The sequence below is a fragment of the Ostrea edulis genome, chromosome 9 (genome assembly GCF_947568905.1).
Source record: "Ostrea edulis chromosome 9, xbOstEdul1.1, whole genome shotgun sequence".
In the NCBI taxonomy this organism is placed as follows: domain Eukaryota; kingdom Metazoa; phylum Mollusca; class Bivalvia; order Ostreida; family Ostreidae; genus Ostrea; species Ostrea edulis.
In genome coordinates this window covers 15,528,322-15,554,105 of record NC_079172.1, presented here as the reverse complement: position 1 = coordinate 15,554,105, position 25,784 = coordinate 15,528,322, and the positions used below count along the sequence as shown (strand labels likewise).

At 34.9% G+C, this 25,784-nt stretch overlaps 2 long non-coding RNA genes and 2 pseudogenes across 2 annotated transcripts; 1 reads left to right on the top strand and 3 right to left on the bottom strand.

Moving 5' to 3' along the window:
- The first annotated feature begins 583 nt into the window (after nucleotides 1-583).
- Nucleotides 584-2,252, top strand: LOC130050067 (uncharacterized). The gene is made up of 2 exons (XR_008798456.1): nucleotides 584-979; nucleotides 1,683-2,252. It is a non-coding gene; the product is annotated as an uncharacterized LOC130050067 (long non-coding RNA).
- Nucleotides 1,646-4,501, bottom strand: LOC125662798 (uncharacterized). The gene is made up of 2 exons (XR_008798455.1): nucleotides 4,130-4,501; nucleotides 1,646-2,042 (listed from the first exon to the last, which is right to left on the bottom strand). It is a non-coding gene; the product is annotated as an uncharacterized LOC125662798 (long non-coding RNA).
- Nucleotides 4,502-10,604: 6,103 nt separating this feature from the next.
- On the bottom strand, nucleotides 10,605-11,753 carry LOC125660229 (uncharacterized; annotated as a pseudogene).
- On the bottom strand, nucleotides 11,180-16,118 carry LOC125660228 (uncharacterized; annotated as a pseudogene).
- Nucleotides 16,119-25,784: the final 9,666 nt, after the last annotated feature.

Below are 25,784 nucleotides of genomic sequence, written 5' to 3'. Positions count from 1 at the left end.
TTTATTCCAAATGACTATACACATCGGGGGCGATATCAAGGTCACAAAGTGATGTAAAGATTACTTTACAGTCTTTCGTGCACATACTATATATAAATATATGAGACTTATATATTATCGAAGAAATTTGGGGGGGGGATCATCTGACAAACAGATTAAAACACATACAGCTTGAACACTAGATAACGGCAATAAATAACGATAAAATATTATGACATTTTCCCCGCGATACAACTATAGACCTGTACGTCGTGACGTACTTTTATATTGTGACGTCATATAGTATGAAGTGCACCGAGGTACATTTTATGATGTTTGTTTTAACTTTACTCGGGACCAAACTTCCACCAGAGTTCGTTTGCTCACAAACCAAATATTAATATCTTCAGACTTTTAACTGCGAACTACTTCTTTAGTGTAATTTGTCTGCGTGATAATCGCGGACTCACAATATACAAATCTGTATATTGTGGTGCGTCACATAGGAGAGGTCTATTCGTAGGCACTGTGACGTAATGAGGCCTCGACGGGGAGTTTGTACTCGGGACACCTTAACCCTGCTGCGTATTGGCCAAAATAGCCGTGTTTCGAGTTCCTCCGGAACACCCGGGATTTTTCGTATTTAGCCACGCCGGTCACGTGATATGAGCAAAATGTTCCACAGGGGTACTTCCGGTTAATTTTGTTTACACTGGTAACAAAATTGTTTTTGACAAAATATAGATTTTGCGGCACAAACTGTCGCAAATCAGATAAAGAATAGCAAGGGATATATATTTACTTGGGAAGATGTCAAAGTTTGCCTTTTCCCAAACCCGGGAAAAGCGTTCACGCAGAGGAAACGGTGGCGTCATTTGTGTAGAAAACCACGAGCAGCCGAAATTGAGTGCGAATATTACATTCCGTGAAAGCTGAACCAACAAAGAAACATCATTGTTCTAGCCAGTTTCCTTATATTAACTTTTAGGAAAACCAAGAGGTTTGTACTGACTCTTAAAAATATAATATAGACTGTGCAAAATCTTGTAAATCTTAAGAATAGGTATACTTGTACCCTCATCTACATCTGAGCAGTGTATGTATTTTACAACGGTGTTCATGTGACATTAAATAGAGAATTTCAATTATGAACTTATGGTTCAGGCTCATAAAAATTACGAAGCAATTTCACAAGGGATGAGAGGGGGGGGGGGTATATATATCTGCCAATTAAATAAAATATGAGAACACCAGATAATATATCCCTACGGATCTATACTAGGATTTGCATGATCATTTATTCAAGCTCCATACCGATGGTTCATTCACTGCAAAATTTTGAATTATATCAAAGAACATTGATCTTTTCTCCAACTTTTAATACCAATCAAGCACAGGCAATATGCATCGCTTGGGGTACTCTTTAATAGTAAATTCGAACACAAGTGATGCATATTGCCTGTGCAATCAAGGTACTTTGCATGTACATGTACATCAGATATGTACATTTCCACTCAAACCACTTATATACAAGAATGGAACCAGCTGAACATGAGCCAGGTTATATATTATGTATTTGCTCTCCTACCCCTTTGATTCAGTACTGTGTAAGGAAATATACTATTGAGTATATATATATTTTAAAAAGAATAACAAAGAACAACAATTTTCATTCATATTTCATTCAACATATATATACACAGGTTGATAACAATGGCTGATCTGCATATAATGACTGCTAGTTATTGGCTGGTATGCAGTGAAAGGGAGCTAAAAAGGAGTAAAAAGTTCATATCAGCCAGGTGAGAATTAATTTCTTCTTTTTTGTGTGTTATACATATGTAATTCTTTTCTTTTGCTGCTTCAAATCTTGTGTATTTGAAAATTTTCAGTCTAATATTTTGGCAATGTTATAGGTAGTGTGGCTTAAATAAACCACTGTTAAGGAATATCCAGTAATGGCATGACATCATGAGAGTTTGGCATACCGACATTCAGATGATTAATGATGAAACTGAAGACCTCAAGTGAAAGGCATGGAAAATGATCCTGTTCCCATATACCTGAAAAAGAGGAGGGATGCCACAATATTGATAATAGACTTTTGTCAATTTGAGAAGCAAAGATGTAAAAAAAAAAAAAAAAAAAAATAATGCTGAAATTATAATTCATGTATTTGTTAAAAATACTGTTCACTGTACATACATGTATATTTTTTAAAACTTATTTTTAAATACATGAAGTAATTCATATTAAAACTGTGAATGTATGAGTTTTCATGATTTTATTTATATTTAAGTCAATTCACCTTTTTCAAACTTTTGATGCATATGACGGATTTCCTCTGCATTGCTATATCTATCAGGCCCAGCACAATCTCTATATTTAGCTATATAGTTTTATAAAGCTATTTCAAACAGCTTCATTAAGCTAGTTTCGATTAAATTTCTTAAGTGCAATGACACATAACAATATACATGTACTTTGAACTAACCACAACACTATTTTAGGTATAGATCATATGTCATTTTAAGAATTTTCATGAAAAGAGAATTTCTTTTGTATTGATAACTGTCCACTACCTTGTGTGTGTCGAAGCTTTGATAAGTATATGATGACTTTACAATGTGGAATCTGTAACAACTTAATAATCCTAAACATTTGACAATTTTGAATCAAAATTCTTCCAAAGGTACATAGTTTAAGAAGCTTTTTTTGTTTACAGTGTGTTGTTTCAAGTACAAGGATGAAATATTTTCACTTAGAAATTCAATTTTTATGCTTTAAAAATATATTTGATAGAAGATTTGAAATAGTTATATCAAGCAATTTCAATTAGCTTTACAAAGCTATATAGCTTGATTAGCATATTTATATAGCTAAGTATACTAGAGATTGTGCTGGACCAGTCTATGAGCACATAATTGAAATTATGTTGCTGAAAGGAATAATATTACCTTAATCATGATCAGATATATATTTTGTTCAGTGATATAAATATGAGCAGTAATCACAAATACCTACTGGATTGTGAAAAGTCAATAAAATGACTACAACAATAAATAGTCATACTAAAAATTCTTCCAATTACATGAGTATATCATTAAAAGTCGAACTCCAAAGACTTAATCTGTAACACAAGTATTAGTTGATAAATAATTATTTTCAAATTAGACAGCATATTGACTATACCCAAGTAGATAATTTTATCCTCGCCCACATATGGCTATATCATTGCACTTAGAAACCCAGCCTAATTCAATCTAAACTAGCTTTAAATAATAAAGCCATTTCAAATACCTATAATATTATAGCTAATCTATTACTTTTCACTGTGTATTGTCATTATCTAAATTTTATATCAATAATTATCAGGTCCAGTCCAAAGACTATTTCTACCTATGTAGCTACTTATAGCTACCTAGGTATTTAAACCTACTCCAGGTAGCTATTTTTACCTACGTTTTCCTTTACTTGCATTTCGTGGCCAAACGCAGGAATGGCGCAACATGGTGTGTACCAAATTTCTTGATTCACTTATACTGACATTGAATACCACAAAAATATTGGACAAAAAATGATTACTTTCAAATTTGCATCAATAACTGCACCCACTTCCATTCTCTAGGAACTTAGGATCAAAGATACATGATAAGAAGTCTAGAATGTTTTACAAATCTTTATTAATTTTAAAGTTAACATTCATGCACTCTTACATTAAAAGTTTTTGAGTCGATTTTTCACGCAATTTCCTCTACATTTTCCACCCTCGTAAAGTATATAAATTTACACTCCGAATTTTGTCATGCACATGCACAACATGATACATAAAACGACTGACCTGTTTAAAAGATGTGCCTTAATTATTATTTATTTATATCTTTAAAAACATGTAAAAGTAGCTACTTTAAGTAGCTTTAAATACCTAGGTAGCTATTAATAGCTACGTAGGTAGAAATAGTCTTTGGAATGGACCTGGTTATATATGTTACATGTTTATGCCCATTTTGGCCCTGATTTGGTAACGTAAATTCTATTTCACATAGGCCCTAGACTGTACTGGACCCGAGTGGACCTAATGCCTGCTTTATGAAGCAGTGCACATTGTGTTTTGTATATATATAAAATGTCGTCATAATTTTCATTTTACCTGTTTGACAGGTTTCAGTGAGTCTAATACGTTCTTTTCCTTTACCCCTCCGGTTACTAGACAGCTGGGCCTTGTGTGAGTTACACGACATGCATCGTCTTCTTCTGTTCTTGACGAAGTCTTTCGTTGTATTTCGTAGATCAATAGTAGCTTATCAAACGCTCATAAACAAATATGTACCGCATACACCCCAAACTATTAAATGTGTATTTCAATTTCATGATGATCGACAAAATTAACCCTAGGCCTAATACACGAAGTGTCGACTGTTGGTAAACAGCGATAAACCGGAAGTAACCCTGTGGAACATTTTTGACGCGGCGTGACTAAACACAGAATAAACACTGTGTTCCGGAGTAACTCGAAACACGGCTATTGGCCGCGTTTCAAAAACCGATCATATTTTGCAGGTAGAAAGGTGATAATGTTCTCATTTCATTCATATATAACATGTACCATTTACTTGTTGCTGAAATTGAGAAAATAACGTTACAATATTGCATTGTTAACTCTGACGCTATCTTCCAACGGTCGCTTTTTCGGAACGACGTCATCGACCTTATAGGATTTACAGTCCCCTGATTCTTCTAGAATATTTTTCTAAAAGTTACAATTTTAACTTTTTATATAAAAATACTCATTGAGATAAAAGAAAATACATTATTCATTTACATGTAACTTTATCGTGGTCATAGACATTTTGCGGAAGAATCTTGTGTTAATTAGAGTGAGGAAAATAATGCGTGTATTTGTCCAAAATTGTTAAGTAGAACGCAATCATATTTTCGAAGGTGCTGTTCGATGTCCTCCTATTCAAATGAAATATGGAAAATAAAATGGCTCTTGAATTTTCTATTCCCCGTTTTTTTGTTGGGTTTTTTTTTTTTGTTTTTTGTTTTTGTTTTTTGTTTTTTTTTTTCTTCTTTTTTTTTTATAGTCATAAATATAAACACTTCGATTAAAAACGTCGATTGAGTCGGATAAAATTACTTGTTATGCCGTGTACACCAAGGACTATATAACAGGTCTGCTTACATGTGTATGCAATATGTACATGTTACAGTACATACGAATAAAATATGTCTGCCTGCTGTGGGGTATTTACAAAATATATTGAATAAAGTGTGGTACATGTACTAAACGATACAAATTTATGTTGCATGAATGGGATATAATTTTCTTGGGTATAGCAAAACACGTCAAGTAATATGCATGTAACTTCGGATGGTATATTTCATATAGCAAATGTATTTAAAAACCTCACAAAAATGTGTCCGTGTTTATATTTTTACATTCCCCTAAATGGTCAACAAAGAGTAGTTCCAACTCTCTCTCTCTCTCTCTCTCTCTCTCTCTCTCTCTCTCTCTCTCTCTCTCTCTCTCTCTCTCTCTCCATATAATGTTCATCTTTGATAAATGAAAATAACATCAGTCAATGGGCATGTCATTGTATGCACCGACATTCAGTCTAAATCTAGAACAGACTCTGGGAAGTTTGATTACATGCATAGACAATGTGGTATATTTAACTGCTTTTCCTAGGCATTTATTTTCATATGCGAATAAGGATATATTGAGTGAAACACCCCCCCCCCCCCCTATCCTTGATAGTAGTATTGAATGAGGAAAAAATAGGCTTAAAATTATGAATTGAATTGAACCCATGTAGAGAAGGATACCCCCCCCCCCCCTCCCCGCCCGACGATTTAAGAATTCAATGTGCGGGCCAGGCCTATCCAGAACACCTTGACGAGAGAGAGAGAGAGAGAGAGAGAGAGAGAGAGAGAGAGAAAAGTGTCTACATCATCTTACGGTTATACTCCAGTTTTCCTAATCATGAAATCCTAAACATAGTACGTCAATACTAATATAAACTTTTAGTAACAATTAATCATCACAACACATATATTATATTTTATAAGATTGATAAAAGTTGAAGTGTCATCAGGCCGGTCAAGTTGTTCCCATAGCAAGGAAATGGTCGACATCACCCCCCCCCCCACCCCCCCAAAGTGGAAGGGCAACCCCTCCTCGATACTACGGTGTCTGAATATTTATATCTATACATGTATATATACGCATGTTCATCCTGCCCAATTACCTTTGTTATATACATGTATGTGTACCTGTAAATGTGCATCTATTACATCATTATATACATATGATCCCGTGGGGATCCGGGTTTGAGTAGGTCCCAGTACTCCTTGTTTGTCGTAAGAGGCGACTAAATGGAGCGGTCTTCAGATGACCGCAAAAACTTAGGTCCCGTGTCACAACAGGTGCGGCACGATAAAGACCCCCCCCCCCCCCCTGCTCAATGGCCATAAGCACCGAACAAAGGCCTAAATTGTGCAGCCCTTCACCGGCAGTGGTGAGGTCTCCATAAGTGAAATATTCTCAAGAGGGGCGTTAAATAATATTCAATCAATCAATCATATGCGATATAGAAAAAAATGCGATATAGAAAAAAATCTGCCATAACAATGGTCAAAGTTTCAAATCGATCACAGGTTTTCGACGTTTTAAAGAAACCACATCTCGCTGGAAGATATAAATAATGATTTGCTGTTATTTTATTTTTAATTTAAACCGTTTTAAGGACCTTTGGAATCATTATCTAATTACTAATGTAGTAATATTTAATTTCAACATGCATCATATATATACATACATACATGTACGTTAAAACTGCTTTAAAAAAAAAACACCGCACAAACACGTCAATATTACATGTATTAGCAACAAGTTTTATGCATTATATTTGATATATTTGTATTAAGGAGGTATGCTACACCAGAGAAATTTGATGTGGATGAAAAGTGGAGGATAATGTGCAACAATATTTTGAAGTTGAACATTTTCAAATTTACTTTATTTTGTCAAAAAATACAGTTTTAATAGAAAGTAATCTGGAAAAAAATTAAAACGTATCAGTGCCCATTTTTGTCGGAAATGAAATAAAAAGAAAATGAATTCGACTTATTAAAGGTCTATGCGTGTCTTTGATTTTATTTTTTTTAAAATTCAATTCTGATCACATTTAGCGCCTTGCTCTCATCACTAACATAATTATAGAGCGTATCACTTGCACTATAATATCATTAATTCAATTAAAGAGGCTAATTATTCAATTATTGTGCGCTCACTGAAGTGGCATGCGCGATAAATCGATTAAAGAGAACAATGATTCAGTTATTGCGTGTATTAATTTAACAGATGCGCGCATCAAATCAATTATTGCTCTCATCAATTGAATCGCGCATTAATTGAATAAAGGCACATCAATTCAATTGATGAGTGCAATAATTGATTGATACTTGATCTTTCTTGTTTGTCTTCTTACCCGTCCATTCTTCCTTTTATCCTCCTCCCGCCCCTTCCCTTCACATTCTTTCGTTACCTATCCTCATTCTTCTACAGTTTGCTCGGGGCCGAGCTTTAACCATATCCTCTCATGTATCATATATACTGGATTTGGGGATAGATTTATAGACAGTGGGACCTAGGAGACTTAATTATTTTAACTTTTTATTAGTCGGGATTATCATTTACCTTTTGCAATTCATTGATTATTGCGGATCAAATCTGACATACAAATAAAGTTCAAACCTCAAATACAATCATCATATTTGATAGATAGATAGATGGAGAGCGAGAAAGACAGACAAATACATTTTATTTACATTAGGTAAATACAATATTTTAAAAATGTTGTTTATAAATTAGTATTTTCAAGAAACAGGGATCCTTGCGTGATGTCATAGGTTTTTACAAAAATCTTTATTAAATCAAACTTTGCGTATGATAGAAACATATCTTTTCAGCGGAATTTTATTCACTTGATAAGATAAAAAAAATATTCGTAAATTATTATTGATAGTGAAAAAAATTATATTTTCCAAAGATAATCAATCATTTATGATTTTAAAAATGTTTTCAAGGACAATAACTTCTTTGCTGGTATTTCCTCTACTGTATGTCTATCATATCATGATTTCCTTAATGTCCACAAGTAATTTATACATATTTATAAATTAGCAGTTTTTCTAAACTGATGACATTAAGACTTTGTCATACTGATCTACAGACATGCATACCTTTAAAAACATACATGCATACCACTGCTCAATTGAGGATGTCGAGGAAAAACATATTAAAAGACAGTATTCCGGGGATTATACACTCATAGCAAATATTTGATCCCGTATTAATTAATAATCTACAAAGGAATAAACAAGATTGATTAGAATTCCTTGCAACCTGAAAACCCTGTGTATATTCTTCGGAAGGTAATTCATTAACACACGCGAGGGAATGACCATATATCATTGCCGAACATGCTACATTAAAATATATTAATACTGATTGCATGTCTTCTAGGTTTTGTCGTTTACAGCCTAAGTAAGAGAAATATTCGTAAATCAACGAGATTTATCCATAGATTTGATATACCCACCATAAAGGGTAGTCTATTTCCGTTTTGTTATTGTCAGGAAACGTAACGTGATAATAAATATATATATAGCTTTCACTGTATAGAATGGTTATTCATTAATTCAACGAATATTCATCAGAATAAACAGAAAAATTTCATATTAGGCTGTTCTCTGGTTATCTTGACATTATGACTGACTAATTCACAATTAATCGTGTATTTCTTTAAAATATACTAATCGATGTGAGTAAAGAAGCAGTAAAATTCAGTGATAAAAGCTACATTAGACCATGGGATAATGGGATAATGGCAGGGTTATAAACGAATTTAGAGTAACAATGATAGACTGTACAATTTAGCCGCCTATGCCGGCAGTGTCATATACTCAGTAAAAGGTTTTCTTTTTCACAATGAGATGACATCGTTGCCTTCTAATGATGTTTAATCAATCGAAAATATTGGGGTAAGTATTAAAACTTTCTTGCTTCGTAAAAACGTTCTGAATTCGCGAATCCCTAATTGTACTGATCTATGTTTTATGACCGTAAACTGAAAATTAGTTCAGTCGAAAATTTCAAAATGATTACGATTCTAAATCTCTGCGGTACCTTCTTCTTTCAGTATGAATCTTTTTTTAATTATTCATGAACAAGTGAATGTATTAAATTATCTCGATCTTAAGACAATTTATATCGGACACGTACGACTTCATTGGTGGATCCAAGAGGCAATAAAAGTCGTGGGGATGACTGTCTTGAAGCCCCAAGTGGGTCCAGGAAGAAGCCATGGAGGAGGGGGGGGGGAGAGAAGCCACCAGAAGTTATTGAGTTCTGACAAAATAAGAGGATATATATATATATGAGTGTTTTAGACATAGATCAAATTCGTGAGGAGAGTGTAACTTGCGCCGGCGCTGGATCCGTGATTGGGCTTAGTATCTCGTACTGTACCTATGACTTATCATACCACGACATGTACAGAATGTGTACGACTGATCATACGTACGACTCAGTATCTCGTATGTACGGCGCGACTTACTGTGTCACGTACATACGTCATTTTATAAACCTGTCATGAGACGGGGTGTATTATGGTACAGCGATGTCCGTTGATTTCTATTTTTATGTCACATATCATGCCGAAACTTGCTGGTAGCTTCTTTGTGGGTCACTCTAGATCACAGTGCGAGTTTGGTCCACTTTGACCTCCCTTGCAGTATTTTTTCTACTTTATTTAAAATTTAATGTTAAATGGAGAGTACACGATTTGTCCGTCAATTTGCAAAATGTTACTTTAAACAAGATTGTTTAAATCTCTTGTAACATCAACTTGTTTGTCAGTAGCCTAGCTGTCACGATTTGAAAAATGAGCATACGCAGAACAAGCTCCTGTGTATCGAATCAGTTGAGAGATATAAACACCATACACAGGTAATGGTGGAATATTGCTACGAGTGTTTCCGTATCACAAGCGGAATCACGTTTTAACCTCAGTTCCTTTATGAAGTTTTGAGTGTAAAAGTCTTGATCTAGGAACCAAATTCAAGATGTGGTCCACAGGGTGGGTGGGAGGGAGGGGAATCATCATACCCTACCTCCCCGTTCTTCCATCTCATACTGTCCATCATCACCCTCCGATCAAAAAGCGAAAAGGGATGACGTCACTTCGGTAACACGTGATTTCACTTGTGATTTTCCCGTATCACAAGTGGAATCACATTTCAACCTCAGTTCCTTTATGAAGTTTTAGGTGTAAAGGTCTTTCTCTAGGAATCCAATATCCATTTCTAATCCCAATATCATTGGTTCCCTTCCCAACACTTACTATACAAAAACTAACCTCCTTAAACTTGTGTACACTGAATATAGGCTGTATTATGAACAAACTCCATCTAGTTATTTCCAATTTATTTGAAAACTCAGTTCAACCCATTAGAGCATACACACAATTGTATAATAAAACCCAGTATATCACTTTATATCACAGTCATGTCCCTGTGTAATGTCATAAACACCCCTCCATCCATCAAACTTCCTGTCGCTACAACCTACATGTAATCCCTGAAAATGCTGAATCAAGACTATCGTACTGTATACATTCCTGAAACTTCTCCTGTATCATTCGCACTCGCTGCTAATATCCCCGCTACAAAATCTGATCTACTAAAGCTGGCAGCCTACTGTAATACTCAGCACTTCCTTCCCCAAACCATCCAATATGTCTCATTATCTGCCCCATATCATTCACTGAACCAGACATAGCCAAAGCCACTGCACAACCTGCCCTGAAACTATGTGGGATCTCCCCCTCTTCCGTACTCATGTTCCTTAAATATACTCCTAACCTATCATACACCACTAAATATGTTACAGGCTCATCCAATACCCGAGTATCCTCGCTAACAATCCTAAAGAGGTAGCCATAGGAGAGATCAACACCCAAATCCCTACACCCCAACACAAACTGTTGTAACCCTAGTACAGGACAGATATCCTCCTCAGCACACCTCTTAACAACAAACATGTTACTCCTCCTTTTAGCTCCTCTAAGTGTCTTCCCAAAGGTGTGATTAAACACAAAACCTGAATAATTTCTGAGCCACTTAACCTTGTGGGTAACCAAATTTGCAAGATCTCCTGCCCTATCCCCACCACAAAACTGTAAGCCTGGTCTCGTAACAAGATGTATTTCTTCTTAACTGATATAGAACCCAAAATTAGTCGATTCCTAATATAACCCGCAATGGCCGCAACCTTAGTTATAAAAATAGGTTTAGCCTGTTTAGGTACCAAGTGAGGCCTTGCCTGTTCCTCTTGTACTAGTTGCGGCTGGATTCCCTGAGCGAAGTGCCCCATTCCAAGATCTTCCAAATCCCATCTTATCAAATATATTCAACAATCTATTGATTATCAACGATACAGTGCCCGAGGCCTGACGGACTTGGCAACTACACTCAAATACTCCTTTGTTTCCGAGAAAATGACATTCTATCCTATGAACCTGACTTTTACCACTTTGATCCTTCCATACCAAAAATCTTCTGATGTCATCAGGAGTACAAGTTGCAATCCCCTGCCCTGACCTGACACCCTTACTATAAACTCAGTGATCTGCCTTCTTAAACACTTTTCTCTTTTAGAATCCAGTGAGTTGTGAGATTGATCACTGTTCGTTATCTTCACCTTTCATCTACGGTAATTCCTTCAGCCTGTCATTCAAGACTTGAACATCAACATATATACCTTGTCCCTGAAAAAGATCAAACACGTTTATTCCTTTAAAATGTAAATTTGTAAGCACCCAATGTCCATTTCAACCGCTTGTTATCAAGAGCATACCCTTTCTTTGTAGGAACCCAGGTAATTCCTTTCTGTCCCTGGCAACCTAGCACAACACTAGCTATCTTATCTCTCGCAATCAGAGACCACCATACGGGCACCGGCTGTATATGGTGAAGAACACAGGTACACACAGGATCTTGTTCCTTCAACAAATGACAACACCGAAAATATACCGAATGGAGGAAATATATCAGGATTAATCTCCTGTGCAAGATCCTGAGCAAACACATCAACCCTGCAGTAAACGGCATCGGACAAGGTGTAAAGTGCCTCAGCAACTCACCCTCCTGGCCCTTCATTGCATTAGAATCAGAGACCATCAAATCAATTGTATGGGGACCAAATGCTTTTTCAACCAAGTCCCAAGCCTGCCTATCCAACATAGGGTCAGCATAATAAATACTTCTTGAAGGTACATCAGCCTCATTCAACTTTGAGGGAACATACTGCAAACTCAACTCAAAAGTTAATTGTAAAATCAAAGAAAAAATACTCGTTGTGATACAATTCACCGTACTATCTTTACCCCCTTGATTCTGCCAAACCACAAGTACAACCATATATCTGTCCACACATGCAATCCAGAGTGAGCTATACTCTGGCCAAGAACCAACAATACTTTAAAAACAGCATCAGCCTCTTTCAGATCAATATGTCTTTGATCATTCTCTTCCCAAAAATCACTAACCTCAAACCTATTCCCATTCTGTTCTAAAACTGCTCCATACTTGTATAAGGATGCATCAGAGGATAAGACAACCTGCCTATGAATCGCCCTCCTCCATCGACAACATCCCTACCAGGAATCCAGAAAACGCCGATACTCTAGATCCTTCCGCAGCTCATCAGTCAAACACACAAGCTTACTATTCTTCACAACCCTAGAGATAGCCAAGTTAATCTCCCTACAAAACACCTTACAGCCCGGAAACTTCTAAGCCCATAGATATACACTTGCCAGTAAATCGCTGAAGTATCCTCACAGTGACTTCCCTTGAACTCAGAATACTCTCTCTCAAAGCTGCAAATTTCTGCTTCTTGTACTCTGGCAAAGTATAAGCCTGCCTGCAAGAATCCACTAAAAAAACCTAGAAACTTGACACATGTTGATGGGACAAAATAACACTTCTTTAGTGCCAAAGTATAACCCAACCTTTTCAACACTTCTACTAAAACATATGCAACCCTATAACCCTCTACAATGGATCGACTGCTCCTGAAACATAATTTGCAATTGCTAACCGATCATCGATGTACTGAACTGTTACTAACGACAGGCTCCGAAGATAAGACGTCACTATCATGCCAATGGTCTGATAAATATAAGGTAATGCCTTAAACCCAAAAGAGATCATTGTATAAACCATAACATAACCACCATATTGCAGCCCAAAATATATTCCTGAGAATGATGCGATAATCGTATATGATCATATCCAGATTTCTCATCAGTTGTTACCAACAACGCTTTATCCCCAACCAGTCTATGAACATCCCTTAAGGTCTCAAGCTGAAATAGGAGATCTCTCACCCAGAGATTGAGGTATCTATCATCATGCCACAATCTCAGTTTGGTTGGTTCAGTTGTTAAAGACATAATAATATGGGGCATCTCACACTTATCAATCCTACCCAGAACTCCTATTGCACTTGATTTAATTTTTTCATACAAAACCTTAGATATAAAAGTATCATACTTTATACATATAGGAGACTTGGGGAAGACAGCACTTGGAGGCCATTTAGAATCATATGGCTTTCCACGAAAATTTCCTTTAAAGTGAGTGAAAAACTCTCTTTCATCTACTCCCTCTATAAGCCACTTCCTCACACTCAACAAGTTGTCTTCATTCACTCCACTCCTCCCCAACACATACTCCCCAACAGAAACATTTTTACCCATCTGGACTATACACTGGCAACTGGTCCAAATCAAAATTAGACCCTGCGATCACAGACTCTACATTAACATGGTGGGTTGCAAGAGAAGGAGTCCCACCACAGATTGTCACCATTTCTCCATCTTGACGAGGAATTATCCACATGGGATTAAATCCTGTTGTTTTCTCAAGCTAAACCTCATCACCGCTAGTCAGCAATGAAGCTCTGTTGTTGTGCTGTAAACAAAATGTACATTTTATCCTTATATATAGTGACAATCATCAGTGGAACTCCTTCACTTAGCAACCCACGTGAACATAGTCCACTAAGTCCTTGGGTTGTAAGATCCAGAATTCTCTATCGCACATGTACAATATACAACAACCATCAACTTTCAGCAAATCATTTAATATAAAGAATAAAACATCCAACATTTAGATCTTGTTACAGTAATAGTACCAGCACATATAAACCAAACAATGACAATTTATTAAAGCATTTCCTCCTAGCAGCCTTCATCAGCTCACAATATTTTACCAAATGTTGTGTCGAGTCACAAAAATGACAAGCTAACCTACTGGCATTACGCTTTCCCATACCACCTGAAGCCTTGTATGCCTGTGGCTTTCCATAAGCACCAAAATTATGAAATGGATAATGTTGAAACCCCGGTGCACTGCAAAAAGGTGTTGAATACATGGGATACAATCCTGACAAAGGGGTACTTGAATACCTAGACCCTTGGTCTGATTCTCCCTTATTCTTAGCCTTCACACCCTCACCCTTGGACCCCAAATTATAGCCTTCCTTGATACACTTATTCACTGCCTTAGAAACAAGACCAGCTCCCTGCCCCTCAAGAACAGTAAGGCATAAATTTGCCATGTCCACTTTTCCCTGCAAGCGGCCACATTGCCTGTACAACTCCTCAAACATTTCCATATCCTTATTCCCCAACTTTCTAGACAGGCGAGCTAATTCATCAAGTGTTATCAAAATCAAAGACTCACTTGGGTCTTGCTGTTCAGCTAAAGCTTTAACTCTCTCCTTCACCTTCGAAACGTCTTCCTTCTCAAGTTTCTCCAAAACCAACAGCCTTCTCTCCACATCATCCATCTTCTTCCTTTTAACTTGGACATGATCACCCTGAAAGTGTGTGTGTATAATACTATATATATATATATATATATATATATATATATATATATATATAATTCAATAAAAAAGCAGGAAAATATACAGTTCCAAAATATATTTAAATCACTAGCGCTTTCTGGATTTTAACATCCATCCTCATCATCAGGAGAATGGATGTTAAAATCCAGAAAGCGCTAGTGATTTAAATATATTTTGGAACTGTATATTTTCCTGCTTTTTTTATTGAATCATTTTGACTGTGTGATATCAACTCTTTCTATTATATATATATATATATATATATATATATGTATGTATATATATATAATATTTACAATTCTTACTTCCCCTTCAAAAAGCAAAGTTTACAACAAAGGGACTATCATTCCATTTGAATCCACATAAGCAGAGTAATGTATCAAATACACAATAGTGCTATACCTCAATAGTATCGCCTCCAATATCAGCAGTTGCTGATTTCACACGTACTAGAGCCTGCAACTGCCTGTGTGCCTTCATCCTGTAGGATCTGCCATTTGGGCTGCCCCCTCTCATGCTAGAATGCAATATTGCAACAACAACTTTGCTGCATCCAGATCTTGAATATCTTTCCCTGCAACACAACTTATACTAAAGTACAGTAACAATACAATTAAACCCTGATCAACCATTTCCACCATTAAGTCCTCAGCTTTAGGCGATTAGTTGCTTATCTCATAAACATCTTGCTCATATATCCTTTTCTCATTGTTAAAGCGGTTAATTGATATTGGCATAGTTCCCCGTTATTTCACCATATGTTTTAATAGATATGTATCTATTAGCAGTGATCAGCTAAAAGTGTAGTCCTCGTGACCAAACGTGCTTGCATACTTGTTTAATACACTTGCAAAACAATTATCTAAACAACAAAAATGGACACTCATCATTAGATTCACATGGTATATACAAAATACTTAGTAATTACTGATAAAACCAACCTGCTAACTCCAACAGTTCATCCATAGGCTCCCCTGTTAGATCCGCCACCGCTTTCGATATTTCTTTCAATTTCATCGTCTCCGTGCGCCTTTCCACAGCAACATATGCTAGCTCCTTCACATTTTCCAGAAGTCTGTCTTTTACTTTCCTTAATACCGGCAGCAAAGAAACCCCTTTAAGCTGTGTTTTTTTTCAATGTGACCGGCTGAACCATCTTTCACTCGATATGGCGTCTGCACATATTTCGATCAAACAGCGAAAAGGGATAACGTCACTTTGGTAACACCTGATTTCACTTGTGATATTGTCATAAAGTTGAGTTGTTAGTTTGTCGTTTTAAATATCTATTTTCAATAGAACATCAAATACGAAACAGATGTGGAACACTCTGTGGTGTTTTTCATTTCGATTTCACTGGGATATATCGAATCGACATATGAATGAAAATTATTTTTAATACTAGTAGATAAAACGTCGTCGATATATCTAAATGACGATTTGAAGGCCACAACAAGAGATTTCTTTTCATGTAGAAACTTTTGAATAAATTCTGCCTCATAAGAATATAAAAACAGGTCGGCTAACAAAGGAGCACAATTTGTGTCCATGGGAATTACAACAAACGGTTGGAAGAGCTGATCACCAACGACTACGAAGATGTTGTCAATGAGGAACTCCAGCATATTTTTAATTTCAACTTCAGAGTACTTGTGCGTGGAATCAGAGTGGTGTTTAACAAAATAATTTTTGATGACTAATCACTAGATATGAAAATTTCCTTTTTCCATTTTTAAAGGGCAACTGTCTATGATATCAAAATGTCTAGTCTTTAATTCATCATGAGGAATGGCTATGTAAAGTGCTGAAAAGTCATACGTTTTGATATTGATTTGAGAAAAGTTTGATTTGCGATTTCAAATTTACCAAACGCTCTTTAGAATTTTTAGAATCTACATTTGATTTACACCTCTTCTGGCATATGTTGTGACACAATAGGTGAATGTTTTATACAATGGATATGTTATATAATGGATGTAGATGTGTTATATAATGGATGTAGATGTGTTATATAATGGGTGTAGATGTGTTATATAATGGATGTAGATGTGTTATATATAATGGGTGTAGATGTGTTATATAATGGATTTAGATGTGTTATATAATGGGTGTAGATGTGTTATATAATGGATGTAGATGTGTTATATAATGGGTGTAGATGTGTTATATAATGGATGTAGATGTGTTATATAATGGATGTAGATATGTTATATAATGGGTGTAGATGTGTTATATAATGGGTGTAGATGTACTATATAATGGATTTAGATATGTTATATAATGGATGTAGATGTGTTATATAATGGGTATAGATGTGTTATATATAATGGATTTAGATGTGTTATATATAATGGATGTAGATGTGTTATATAATGGGTGTAGATGTGTTATATAATGGATGTAGATGTGTTATATAATGGGTATAGATGTGTTATATAATGGGTGTAGATATGTTATATAATGGATGTAGATGTGTTATATAATGGATGTAGATGTGTTATATAATGGATGTAGATATGTTATATAATGGGTGTAGATGTGTTATATAATGGGTGTAGATGTGTTATATAATGGATTTAGATATGTTATATAATGGATGTAGATGTGTTATATAATGGGTATAGATGTGTTATATATAATGGATTTAGATGTGTTATATATAATGGGTGTAGATGTGTTATATAATGGGTGTAGATATGTTATATAATGGATGTAGATGTGTTATATAATGGATGTAGATGTGTTATATAATGGGTATATATGTGTTATATATAATGGATGTAGATGTGTTATATAATGGGTGTAGATATGTCATATAATGGATGTAGATGTGTTATATAATGGGTGTAGATGTGTTATATAATGGATGTAGATGTGTTATATATAATGGGTATAGATGTGTTATATATAATGGGTATAGATGTGTTATATATAATGGGTGTAGATGTGTTATATAATGGATGTAGATGTGTTATATAATGGGTGTAGATGTGTTATATAATGGATGTAGATGTGTTATATAATGGATGTAGATGTGTTATATAATGGATGTAGATATGTTATATAATGGGTGTAGATGTGTTATATAATGGGTGTAGATGTGTTATATAATGGATTTAGATATGTTATATAATGGATGTAGATGTGTTATATAATGGGTATAGATGTGTTATATAATGGGTATAGATATGTTATATAATGGATGTAGATGTGTTATATAATGGATGTAGATGTGTTATATAATGGATGTAGATATGTTATATAATGGGTGTAGATGTGTTATATAATGGGTGTAGATGTGTTATATAATGGATTTAGATATGTTATATAATGGATGTAGATGTGTTATATAATGGGTATAGATATGTTATATAATGGATGTAGATGTGTTATATAATGGGTGTAGATGTGTTATATAATAGATGTAGATGTGTTATATAATGGATGTAGATATGTTATATAATGGGTGTAGATGTGTTATATAATGGGTGTAGATGTGTTATATAATGGATTTAGATATGTTATATAATGGGTGTAGATGTGTTATATAATGGGTATAGATGTGTTATATAATGGGTGTAGATGTGTTATATAATGGGTATAGATATGTTATATAATGGGTATAGATGTGTTATATATAATGGATTTAGATGTGTTATATAATGGGTGTAGATGTGTTATATAATGGATGTAGATATGTTATATAATGGGTGTAGATGTGTTATATAATGGATGTAGATTGTTTCATATAATGTATGTAGATTGTTTCATATAATGTATGTAGATTGTGCTGTACAATGAAAACTGTACACATGTATTGATTTTAGGTTTACGAGTGTACAAACTTTGGTAAGCAGTATGCAACAATATTACATGTCCTTAATTACGCCCCTGGTTCTACGTGCCTGCAACTCTCTGGATCTTTGCCTTATTTCTTCAAGATATTTCGTTAATGGTGCAGTTGTACCAATCATACTAATACTTGTATACCCATCGACAACAGCAAAGAAAAGACATTTTTTTTTATAACATTGTCAACTATTTCACTGCATTTCTTTCATAACATTTCTTTCACTGTATGTATTTCATGGTGTATGAATTTACATTTCCAACAGTTTGCTCTGTAATAAACTTTTGAAGCTCGGGCAGTGTCAGGGGTGGATCCAGGAATTGTGGTTACCGGGCGCCACTTTATGAGGCAGGGGGTCTGGGGCCGCCTTGAGGCCCCCAATGGGTCCAGGGCAAAGCCCTGGTGGGGGCGAAGCCCCTGGAAGCTCCTGGATTTTATAGGGCTTGAAATATGTCTCCTATTTAGTCATTTGTACTATTTTCTATCAATTCTAATAGGTGAAGTTAATAAAATGACGGAAATTGTAAAGGTTTTTAGAAAAAATTAAGTTCTCCCAATAGAGTAATTCAAGAAATCAAAATATTTTGTCATTTGTTTCTCTGGGAGTGGAAGAAACTATTGCTTCTTTTATCGTTTAGTACATTTTCTGAACAAGCCACCATACCTTAAATTTGAAAATTTTAGGGGGAGGGGGGGGGCGCCTGTTAAATCCGCCACTGAGTATGTTAATTTCAATGGGTGCTCAGTTCATGCAAAGTGAAAGGTCAGTGCGTGGTCATGCGCATTCCAATCAATTGATATGTTGATTTTATATTTTTATTTTAGATATAGATATAAAGAATCACTGACATGTTTGCATCACGTTTTCCACTGTAATTAATCACTTAACATACCCGACAAACTATAGTCAGTCATTCTTATCTTTCATAACACTTCTCACCCAATATTTCTTTCACTGCATTTCTTTCTAACCTTTCTTTCACTATATAGCTTCCTTAAGATATCTATCACTGCTATTTTTTTTATGTACATTGTATTTCTTTTACATTTCCTTTGTGACATTTTTATCACTGGATTTGTCGCGCACTATATCTCTGTATATTCAGGATGATTGTATCAAAAGTATGTATACATGCTTTCACCTTTCAAATGGGCGGAATGATACTAAACTTTTTAAATTTAAGATCCATGTTCTTTATTTAATATTTCATTATACTTTGTTAGTACTTCAGCTTATCAATTCTCTATATCTCTTTTAATTATAATTTTCAACGTAAGTATTTCATAGAAAAAGAACACCATCCTTTTAGTGTAGTCTGCGAAATTATTTTATTGCATCCGATTTGTAGTAAGAGAAATAGTGCGTATTAATTTTTAAAAACTATATGAAGTACGACGGTCGTTTACCTGACAAACAGTGTTGAACATGTTGTCGCCATTGTTGGTTATATGAGGTTACTGACCCAATCTTAATTCCCCCTCAATCTCCATAAAGATAATGATTTATTGTTAAATAAATTGCCATGACTTCTGAGCTTAACGAGAACTTACGATGTGATCATGTGGATTGATTTGCCGGTATTGCTATAGATATCTATTGGAAGTGATATTTTGATTTTCGAAGATTTCCTCCAGAATCATTTTACCCAAATAAATAGGAATCAGTTATATGAGGACAAAGGGGGGGGGGGGGCATTTCGAGCCATGCGTTATTTATGAATCTGTTTATGCTACAGCCAGCCATCACTGCTTACTGACAACTGCTGACAGTTCCATATTACTACCACTGTCCACTGTTGATTGTCACTGCCTACTGTCCACTGTTGATTGACACTGCCTACCGTTGATTGTCATTGCCTACTTTTGATTGACACTGCCTACTGTTGATTGTCACTACCTACTGTTGACTGTCCACTGTTGATTGACACTGCCTACTGTTGATTGACACTGCCTACTGTTGATAGCCACTGCCTACTGTTGATTGACACTGCCTACTGTTGATAGCCACTGCCTACTGTTGATTGTCACTGCCTACTGTTGATTGACACTATCCACTGTTGATTGACACTGCCTACTGTTGATTGACACTGCCTACTGTTGATTGACACTGCCTACTGTTGATAGCCACTGCCTACTGTTGATTGTCACTGCCTACTGTTGATTGACACTATCCACTGTTGATTGACACTGCCTACTGTTGATTGACACTGCCTACTGTTGATAGCCACTGCATACCGTTGATTGGCAATGTTTATTGTCAACTGCATGCTTGTTTATGTGCATAAAATCAACGGCAAGAGTTGGTGAAGGGGTGGATGTAGGTATTGATGGCGATGAGGACGAGGTAATTTCAGATTAAATGTGTATTGCGTATTTAGAACATAACCTGTTAAAAAGAGGGAGGGGGTTATAATGAAGCTCTTTTACAGGTTGTGGATTGGAGTTAACATTTATATTATTCAAAATCATGAATAATGCAGTTATTTAATACACAATCTGATATGTGTATATGTTTAATAAAACAAAAGACATTTGAAAAATTAATCTGTTGTTATTTTTATTCGTTGGGGTGGGGTGTTTGTTTATTTATTGTAAGATTAGATTGGTGGGGTGCCCCTCCCCTCAAAATCGACATCCGCACTTTTACTCTATACCGTTGCTTCGCGTATTTGCCCGTAACCACTTAACAGCTTGCAATGACATGAAGCTGTACTCTGCAGGAAATAATGGCGGGTGATTGTCGTGTACAATATGAAGATACAAAATTAAGCCTAAAAAGTCAAGAAATCAAAAACAAACTTTACAGAAAAATGCAACACATAGATAAGTATACAATTAAGATTAAAATGGATTGAAAAAATGTGAATTTTGAAATGAAAAAATAAGGCCCAGTGAACTTAATTATTTCGCAAAATTAAAAGCAAATTAATATATATATACTATGTGATATTTACCATAGTTCGAATGTGAGTTTCTGATTTTTTTTTAATATGCAGCACACACAATAATAATCACTCTTATAACTAGAACATCATCTCAGAAATCATTTCTAGCTTACAATTAGATCAAATCCATCTGAGGGGACAAAAATAATCCTACAGGTGTGATGTTGGCCGTTATGTTCTAACACATTGTCACTGTTTGTACGAGATGTTCGGCGTGTAGGCAATCATGAAACGATGTCGGTGTCACGGCTTTCATGTTCCCGCAATAAAGCCATTTTTTCCTGTTCATTTTTGTCTTGTTAGCTCGATCATTAATAGCTAATACTTTTTTTCGTTACACCCTTTAAATGTATTCAACTAGTCGAGTGTGTTAATGAGTGCACACATATTTTTTTTTTTTTTTTTTTTTTTTTTGTGAACATGCAAAAAATAATTTCAATGTGTTCAATAAAAATGTATATAATAAGGGAATATTGCATTCTTTATTCATTTATGTTTCAAAACATCAATTAACCATGATGATGTATTCTGATACATCATCTGACTAGGAATTCACAATAATTCATCATGAGTAAATGGCAAGAAATTCGTTCCTTTGACGTCACGATACAATGGCCGGATACTTCATGTAATCTCTAAAATCTAAGCTTTCTTACGCCGTATGGGCAGGAACATTTTTCAGCGCGGACAATTTAAAAACATGGGATTGAAATTCCAATTTCCAAGTTAATTTTCAATCTTGAAATTGAACTTCAATAAAACACACACACACACACACACACACACACACACACACACACACACCCTCAAAAACCACCAACAATAACAAACACAAAATGTTTCCCTTGGTACGAAAGCCTATTAGTCTATTAGTATCATGTAAAAATAAGAGGCCCATGGGCCTTAACGGTCACCTGAGTATCATAGCCCATCATGTGCATTTAAGCCTCAATATGGAGTCTTTTGTACACATGTTTATGATCTTTTGAAAATATGCATACAATTCCTATTCATTTACAGAAGAAGGAAATATGCAAGTGTGAAACATATAAATCATTTTGACTTCTCCCCCCCCCCCCCCCCCCCCGAAAGTCTAAATCAACCCATGGACCGTGAATTTCACAGTTTGAGAAGAGAACATCACATACATCAAAACCATGCATTTAGTTTATCTCCCATGACTGTGAAAGTAGATAAATAAGATTTTTATACATTTTTATATATGACCTTATACATTGTAGGCCCTGTCCAAAGGCCTGAACCCCTGACCCAAGAACCACAAATTTCACAATTTAGGTAGAGAGCTTCATGGACATCATAATCATACATTCAGTTCTTTTCAAATAGATATGGAATTAGAAAAGATTTTCAAAGTTTTAATACATTTTCACTATATGGTCATATTGGGTCCACCCTGGGGCCTCAACCCCATGACCCAGGAACCATGAATTTCTCAATTTAGGTAGAGAGCTTCATAGACCTCATAGCTATGCATTTAGTTCTTTTCAAATGTATATGCGAGAAGAGAAGAAGATTTTCTAAAATTTAATACATTTTCACAATATATGACCATATTTGCTCTACCCTAGGGTCTCAATCCCTGACCCAATAGCCATGAATTTCATAATTTAGGTAGAGAGCTTCATGGACATCATAATCATGCAGTTAATTTTTCTCAAATCTGTATGGGAGTAGAGAAGAAGATACATCTTCACTATATGGCCACATTGGCCACGCCCAGTGGCGTCAACCCCTGACCCAGGAACCACGAATTTCACAAATTAGGAGAGAGCTTCATGGACATCATAATCATGCATTTAGCTTTTCTCAAATATTTATGAGAATAGAGAAGTACGTGTATGCTGGCGAAATTAACGCCCTCTTGTTAAATTTAAGATCAGGCTGCACGGGGAAAATATTGGGAGAGACTGGTCTGTTCCAATATTTTCCCAGAACGCTACATATCTGTAGACAGACAACAGGCAGATGCTATATATAAGCCTTCTCCTGAGTTACATGTAGAAGTCAATTCAATTTGAAATTTTGTAAATTATAGTACACGTGAAAATTCATAAGAGAAATGAAAGTTAACAGAAAACAGCTATATATAGATGGCAGACATGTTCATATATTCAAGATGTAAAATTACACAATTTAGCTAATTCAGACAAGTCAGAAGTTGACAATAAAACGGAAAAATGGTTTTTTAAAAAATAGATTTAAAAAAATATAAAAGTAAAAAAAAAAAAAAGGTACAAGGTCACTACATGGATGCATTATAAATACAGTTATATATAGTTACAAACATCCAAGTTTAACAGAGATGTTTTAAAGATAGCGGTAGTAAGTGATGTCTACTGATAAAAACACTATGATTGCATATTGATTTAAAGAAAATAAAGGGAAAACAACAAAATATTGATGTTTATATTCATGTACAGTACATCGAAAATTGAATTTAAAGTTAGTCTATGTAAGTATGTACTTATTAATTAAGTATTTACAGGATAACATTTGTAACAAAAGCTTGAAATTTGCGCCATTTTTAGTGAGAAAATTCACATTGAAGTCGCCTAGTAATTGTTACCTAACAAATTTTTTCCATATATGATACATATCAAAACTCATCCCAATATCCTACTGGTGAAGATGGTGGTCTATATCTGACATCTATGAGTACCTTTTATTGTTTGATATGTGAATTAACTTCACACCTGACAATTCATTGCAAGATAATACGAGGAATGATATATTCTTATACATAGTTATTTTGTGTTTTGAAGAACGTTATACGTTTTTAAAACAAGAAATTTTGCAATAAATTTCTTTTCATTTAGAATAAAAATCAAACCTAGCACACATTAAGATACATGTAAATGTCCCACGTGGTCATATTTTGGGTCAGATGCGTCCCATTGCACCCTCAGCCAAAATGTGACTTCTTGAGTTCCAAACAATGACTAAGAGAGAATTTAGAAAAAGGACGAAAGAAAAAAAAAATAGAAAGAATTCAAAGTTTATGGTTTAAAATTCTTGAATATAAAAGATAGTCATTGCTATATATTTCTGAAGACGATTTTAGGACAAAGACTGAATTAGCCTCATTAATAGAATTAATAATGTATACAGCTTGCTTAATGGGCTTCAGAAATTATGTGATGGTTAAATTGCAAAAAAGTGCAATATAGTGCATGTTCATGAGATAAACATATTTCCCGGAAGTAGGGATAAATTTCATATTTGATGATTAAGTAAACATTACTCTCACTACAATGTACGACTGAAAACAAATTAGTGTCATTATGTAAAACTATCAGTCATTTGACATGGCCATCAGAAGAAATCTAAGTACAATGTGTAGTTGTTTTTGTTGAGGGCAATATAACTGTCAACAATGTTAGACCCTGTCAGACAGATACCGCCATTCTAACCAGCAAAACAGGTGTATTGTATCATTAGGCTAACGACCCACCCATCAATCAGAAATTACCGCGAAATTAGGAAAATGGCAAATCTGCTATAAAAGCGCGCCAAAATGAAGACCTACTGCAGACGGCCAACCATAGCGATAAGAATAAGAAGGGTATGCACTATTTATCTATCTATTCATTTATTTATCTATGCATTCATATTTTTCTTATATATATATAACCATGATATATATATATATATACCATGGTTTTTTTTAGTTTTTTTTTTTTTTTTTAGATTTTACTTCGACTTTTTATATTTTAAATATAGATATATAACTATGCGGATTTTTTTTACTTGGTTGAGAAAATGTCTGTTTTGAAAAACGATTCCTATTTATTATATATAATATCATAAACTAAATATATATTCTACTCAATAGTACAATTCAACAGTGCATTAATGGAAATTAAAGTAAAGATAAGGCGCACGAAAAAATTGAATTATCCGGAATTTAGGTTAATCTTAATGTACTGTAAGTTCGAAGAAATTATGGGGGGACCAACGAGTAAAAAAAAATTAACTAAAGGATAAAATCAGCATGCACGACAGTAAA